Here is a 6,816-nt window from a genome sequence, read left to right as displayed (position 1 = left end):
ACATATCAACAAAATGGCTGTGATCAAACAATGTTTTCAATTATTAATAATAAGACATATCAACAAAATCATACAAAAAAACTGATTTAAAGCCTTTTTTATTTAATCTAAATTGGACATCTAGAGGGAGGAACAAGAGAATAAAGCTATTTTAGAATGATGATAGTTTAAATATCATAATATTTATGATTCACTTTTACCACAGCAACAGTAACATCTGGTCTCAGTAGAATGATTTACAAAACAAGTGCATGTTTCTGTATTTTATATGTATAAAATACATATAAAATTCCATGTGACGAATAATTCTCCAGTTCTGGAATGACCCATAATTTTTTTGTGCGACTTGAATTTAATCTGACAGAATGTGATAGTGACACACAGCACACAATAACAGCATCAGTGTCTTGTAATGAGGAAGCCGATGATCAAAAGATTTTGACAGACCAGAAGATGCAAAAAGTGGAACATATCCGCTCATCCGCTTTGTTATTCCTGTTGAGTCGGCTCAAAGTTTCCCTCTTGTTGCCTGCTTGTAAACATGACTCAGCAACTCCCCTCGCCTCATCCTCACATTCACGCTGAGAGACCAAAACCACCCTCAGTCATATGACCTGTTTGGGGTTGGTTGTTGTTTTGATTCAATCACTCTATGAATGGTATGAGAAGAGAGAAGACCACCAGCATGGCCAAAAAATACTTTGTCTGAAAATCTTAAATCAACATCAAATTGTGTCATAATCAAGCTGAAGTAATAACAATGAACAATTTTCTTAAAAGGGACGTCTACTAAAAAAAAAAAAAAAATCCTTGACAATAATATGTTCTATGCAGCCCCACTAGTCTAAATGTGGTGTTCTGGTTAATATTGTGTTTTATGTTTATGTAATATGAGTTAAACAGTAAAATCCAGTTTTTTATCAGTATCAGAAGGCGGCCATTTTGCCACTTGCTGTCCAGTGAAAATGACATCACCTTTGCTCAGGTGTCACAGCTCATCTTCAGAAAACAGGTGAGCTGTGATTGGTTGGTGTCTGAGCCCTGAGCAACTATGATGTCATCTTCAGTCGACAGCAAGTGGCAAAATGGCCGCCCCCCTGAGATGGATAAAAACAGCTAGATTTTGTTCCATAACTCATATTCCACAAATGTAATATTAATCAGAATGCAATGTTTAGACTTGTGAGGTCACATATAACATATTATTGTCAAGAAATCTACAAGGTTGACTTCTCCTTTAAATTGCCTTGGCCCTATTTGCTTTCTTGCTTTCTCATCCAATCACAAGTCAGGACTCAGCACATGCACATGCACAGCCCAACCGTTAATAGAAGTTTTAACACAATACATAACTGCACGGTCATTCCAGTATTTTATCCGCTTTCAAATCCATCCTACAGGCTGGATTTAATCACCAAACCGTATGTTTGACACACCTGGTGTAGCATGTGATCTTTTTTTTTCTAATTTCAACAGCATTGCTATGGACAGGGAATGTTTTGTTGTTTTTTTTTAACCTGGGGTGAATGGAATTTCAATATGTGTGGACACCCACAAACAACTTACAAAGTTTGATAAACTAACATTTTTGTGAAGGAGAGATCCTTTCCTTTGACTGAGAATAAATTTCCTTCTGATGAAAAGGTTGTTTTTCTACAGTGAAATCCAAATACATATATATATATATATATATATATATATATTACAGCTCAGTGTTGTTGACTTTCTTCGAGTGTCATCATTGCAATGTGTTGATTCCCTTGCCCCCCATTCCCTAGCAAAATTGGCCGTGGAAAATGTGTTTTCATCTATGGTGGACCCTTACGTTCATGGGCGATAGGGACCGCCCCAGCCCATGAATAGCCAAAATCCGCATATAATGATGAAAAAATAACTAAATAACTCACCGAGCTAACCTAGCCTCTAATTTGCAAGAAATGGTAATGTTCAGTCAGTTGAATATCTCTTTGTTTTAGTATCATTTCAAGGCCTTACAACTTTCTTGACTCTATCACAAGATTTCAAACACTTCTTTGTGTGCTAATCATGAGTCACGCGCTGCCTCTGACCTCACGCCGCCATCTAACGAGCGCAAGTTCAAGTGGCGTTCAGCAAGCCGGTCACGTGGAGGAGCTGCTGCTGGCGCAAGGCAACACAATGACCGCTTTGACACTATCCAAACACATATTGAAAGATTTTGCCAAGGGAGGTCGTCCAACAGTCGCGAGTGTTGGCTCATTCTTAATGGATATTGTTGAAGGTCTTGTTCCAGACAAAGATGTGACTAAGGAATTCATTTTCACTTTTATAGAAAGTTGCATCCAGTCCATCCAATCAATGTGACACAACTGTAGACAAGCAAGTGCACTGATGGCACCATCCAAATGAGTTAACAGTTTAGCCTTGCTCTATTAAGTACAACTGGTTGTGTAAAATAAAATAAAATAAAAGAATCTGATAAAAGTAGAAGTGTTGATTCAACTCCTGTATTCACTGTTCAAAAGTAAAAGGTGCATTTTCTGAAATGTACTTAAAGCTGCACATTGTAACAATTTACGCCAAATATAGTTTTGCAAAAGCATTTTTAATTTGACCATTTATGAACATGAAGAAGGCAACATTCATTTTTCAGCCACATTTCTGTGTTCAGTAGTTTTAAGTATATCCATCCATCCATCCATCCATCCATCCATCCATCCATCCATCCATCCATCCATCCATCGATACGTTAAAAAAAAATCTTACTGTCGTTTGGCACAAAGAAAATAACTTCTCTTCACACGAAATGCTTTCTATTTTATTAACTTACTGTATATAGTGCTTGTACTGAGTTAAAAACAACAAAACGCTAATTTAGCTCATGATAACAACTACAATTGAAAAAAAAAGTAAATTCAGTTGCCAGAGAAATAACTGCTGAAATGAAATACAAGTAGCCTATCACTAGATAAATCTATTTAAATACAATAAAAATCTATTTGTATTCGTAAAGTATTTATTTTATCTAACCTTTATTTTTCCAGGTTGGCCCAACCGTGAAGCTCTTTTTCAGGCGAGACATGGACAGGCAGCATCAAAAACACAAAATTACAGACATACAAAGAGCGACAAAGTACAATTTAATTTACAAAGCACAATATTATGGGTTCAGCCATAGTCATGGCTAAGAATAAATTGTTCAAACAGCCAAGCTAAAACATCAACATTCAATTTAGATTGAAAAAAAAAAAAACATTTAAAAATGAAGGACATCAGTTCTTGAGCTCTGCGATTGGCTGGCGACCGGGTGTACTCCGCCTACTGCCCTAAGCCAGCTGAGATAGGCTCCAGCACCCCCCGCGACCCTTGTGAGGAATCAGCGGTCAAGAAAATGGATGGATGGATGGATGGACGGACAGTTCTTGAGCTTGAAAGACGTTTTGCAGGAGATTCCAGGCTGAAGGTGCAAAGTAACCAAAAGCCTTTCTGCCATTTTCTTTCTGTGCATTTGGAACAGAGAGCATAAAGAGGTCCCGATAATGCAATAAATACTGCCGGGTCCTTCTCTGCCTGATAAAAAGACAAAGATAGCGGGGGCAGCAGACCAAGATTTGCCTTACAAATAACGGTGTACAATTGAGCGAGCCTGCAGGTCGCCAACGCAGGCCATCCAACCTGAGAGTACAACTCACAATGGTGAGACAGAGATTTACAATTATGCTTTCATCCACTGTCTCTGTTTAGTTTCTAATATGTGATTGAGTGATGCTTTTTTTTCATTCAGCCTTTCTGGTAGTCGTTTTCTGGGAGCGAGAGTCATGTTCATTGTCTCTTGAAGTCTCTGAGGTGCATTTGCATTGGACCACCCTCCTCCCCTCGCTTATAACAACCATCCTTTACTGGAGACAAAACTCATTTAATTCTGGCTGGTCAGATGACTTCACTATTTCACATTTTGAGTCGATATGAGTCAAACTGATGTTCATTTTATATTCCAGAAAATCGGGATGTTTACCTTGGATGAAGAACATTTTCAGTGTCCAAAGTCACTGACAATGCATTGAAAGGTTTATTACAAAAGTTACATTAATAGAATACCCTAATGACCAAGTGATACCAAAATTACTAAATAACATTTGTAACATAAATAAATAAATAAATAAATAAATAAATAAATAAATAAATAAATAAATAAATTAATTAATTAATTAAAAAATATATATATATATCTGGCCTTGGACTTGCCTTGAGCCTCCAACTGGACTACTTATACTTCCTGCTTCCAAAGGCCTTTTCTAGTGAGGCAATTTCTTTTACATTCAATGAAAAAAAAAAAAAAAATCCTTTTACAGTCACCTGCACCTTGATGTGGTCATTGCCAATCAAAGCCATTTATATTTATAGGAATCAGACCAGTCTTATCCTTCCCTACACGAGACAGTGGCAGTTCGCTGCCCCATGACGTTCACACGAGCATCGACTTGACATAATGCAACTCACTCACATATCGTGCAAAGGTAAAATTTGGACGGAGGACGGTACACTGAAAGCTGGCATGTCACTTGTGCTTAGCGTCATGATGCTGGCAAGGATCAGCCGAGCAGATGATTGAGCCCTTTTCCAAAAATGCTCTTCTCTTAATAGATGAGAATTACATATTTTTATAATAAAAAAAAACAAACAAACAAAAAAACAGAGCAAGGTAGAACTAAAAATATTCTAGAATTTCCCCATTTTCAGATGAATAAGCAACGAAATCTAGGCTGATTCTAGTGTGTTTTGCTGTTTTATTTTATGTCAGCACATCTGCCTCACAGTTAGTAGTACTGTTGTTCCGATACGATACTGGTATCGGCAGAGGTGCCGATACTGCATTAAAACAGTGGTATCGGTATCGGTGACTACTCACATGTAACATGCCGATACCATTAATTCCAACGCTAATATAGGATTTTGGACGCAGCATCTTGTGTCTTCACTGGTATGTGACATGTTCACTGCATGCCAATCTAAGATATCCTATTGGCCCTTGAATGCGCTGAACCAATAGCAGGACAGCTTTTTCATGTTGAGGAAAAAAAAAAAACGTAAGTATCGGTATGGTATTGGTATCGGCCGATACTGCAAACCTGGGTATCGGTATCGGTATCCAAAAAACAGTATCGGAACAACACTAGTTAGTAGTACCGGGTTTGATTCACTTTTGTTATCTGTGAGGAGTTTACATGTTTCCCATGTTTTCATTGCTACCCACTTTTAAAAACACGCAATATAGTTTCATGGAAGACTCTACATTGCCCATAGGTGTGAATGAGATTCAGAATGTTTTTTTTTTTTTTTTTTTTTTTTATTTTATTTTTTTTTTTTGGACTACCGTATATATGGTCTGCCCGTGACTGAGAACCAGTCTTGGGTGTAGCATCACTTGCAAGGTGATGTCATGTTTTGGTTCGGTGGGGTTGGGTTTTTGTTGTATTTTGGGTATTCACGTTGTCTTTTGTCTGGTTTGTCTTCCTTGTCTCGTTATCGTTAACCTTGTCCACCTGCGTGTGTCTTCTCTTCCCAGTATGTGTGACCAATCAGTGCCCTCAGCCTATTGTTTCCCAGCTGTGTCTTGTTAGTGGCTCGTTAGTGTTGGTGTATTTAGTCAGTGTTGTTTGTTCGTGCGGTGTGGGACCATTGTCCTGTCTTGTCCTGTTGTGGCTTGATGTGTTGGTGTCAAGTCAAGTCAAGTCAAGTCAAGTCAAGTCAAGTCAAGTCAAGTCAAGTCAAGTCAAGTCAAGTCAAGTCAAGTCAAAGCCAAGTCTTCCACGTACTGTCAAACCGCCCCACGTTCAGTCCAGTCATGGCGATCAGTCCGCTCATGTCCCGCCCCATCATGGCTACCTGCTTCCCCTTGTCCAGTCTGGTCTTAGTGACCAGTCCTCTCATGTTCTGTCCAGTCTGTTACTTGGTTTTTGTAAATAATGTTCCTCACATTGCCCTTTCCTGTCTGTCTCATGTCCATGTTTCTTTGCGTTTGGGTCCACCCACATCTACACACCCACAATCCTTTACATCGGAGTTTTTAGAAAATTGATGGATGGATATTTTATCATGAAGAACTATTTAAAAACTTCATTTTAGATATTTGGCGATTAACAAGTGCAAATCACCTTTGCGTTATGCCTATGTGTCTGCAATTTTTATTTTTTTAACGTAAATGTTTCATAATATGTAAAACCAACTTTTTAATTGTTTGTTTGGTCTCTTGAGTTCCTGTCCAAAAAAGTGTGAAATAAAATGAGTCAATTTTAGTGAGCTGCCGAAGTCAGAAAACATCTTTCCAAAACATGCCGTTCAGATGACTGGGGTGAAGATTTGCGGCAAAATTGCACAAAGCACTTTGACGTCAAAGCCAAAATCCAAGCTGAGCTGCAAAGTTGTTGGACCAATGGATTAGTTTTACAACACAGCGGTATCAGTATGAGTTTCTGATAATGGCACAAATGCATATCACATGGTGGCAGTTACTTAAATGTGAGATGTTTTTGCATCCGTGCATAACAAAATAATGTGAAAACCTGCAAATGTGTTTCTATACCTCGTTCAAATGGTGTCAGAGCAACGTGAACTTGTTTTTGTTCAGATTTTTATATTGAGGTCCTCAACAGGCCTCGCTGTGCCTAGTGACGGTTGCTATGGAAGAGCCGCTGGGTGGGTCAGGGGCGTCTTTTATGGTCCCCAAACAGACATTTGTTTTGTTCCCTTTAGCGTCTGCGGGAGTGAAAGGACCGTCAATAAAGTCTTGTCTTCCTTCATGGGCGCTGAGCGGATGACGGGAAGCGGGACAACACA

The sequence above is a fragment of the Festucalex cinctus genome, chromosome 2, assembly GCF_051991245.1.
Source record: "Festucalex cinctus isolate MCC-2025b chromosome 2, RoL_Fcin_1.0, whole genome shotgun sequence".
NCBI classification, from domain to species: Eukaryota; Metazoa; Chordata; class Actinopteri; order Syngnathiformes; family Syngnathidae; genus Festucalex; species Festucalex cinctus.
The sequence above is the reverse complement of the archived record's forward strand: the minus strand, read 5'-3'. Positions refer to the sequence as shown.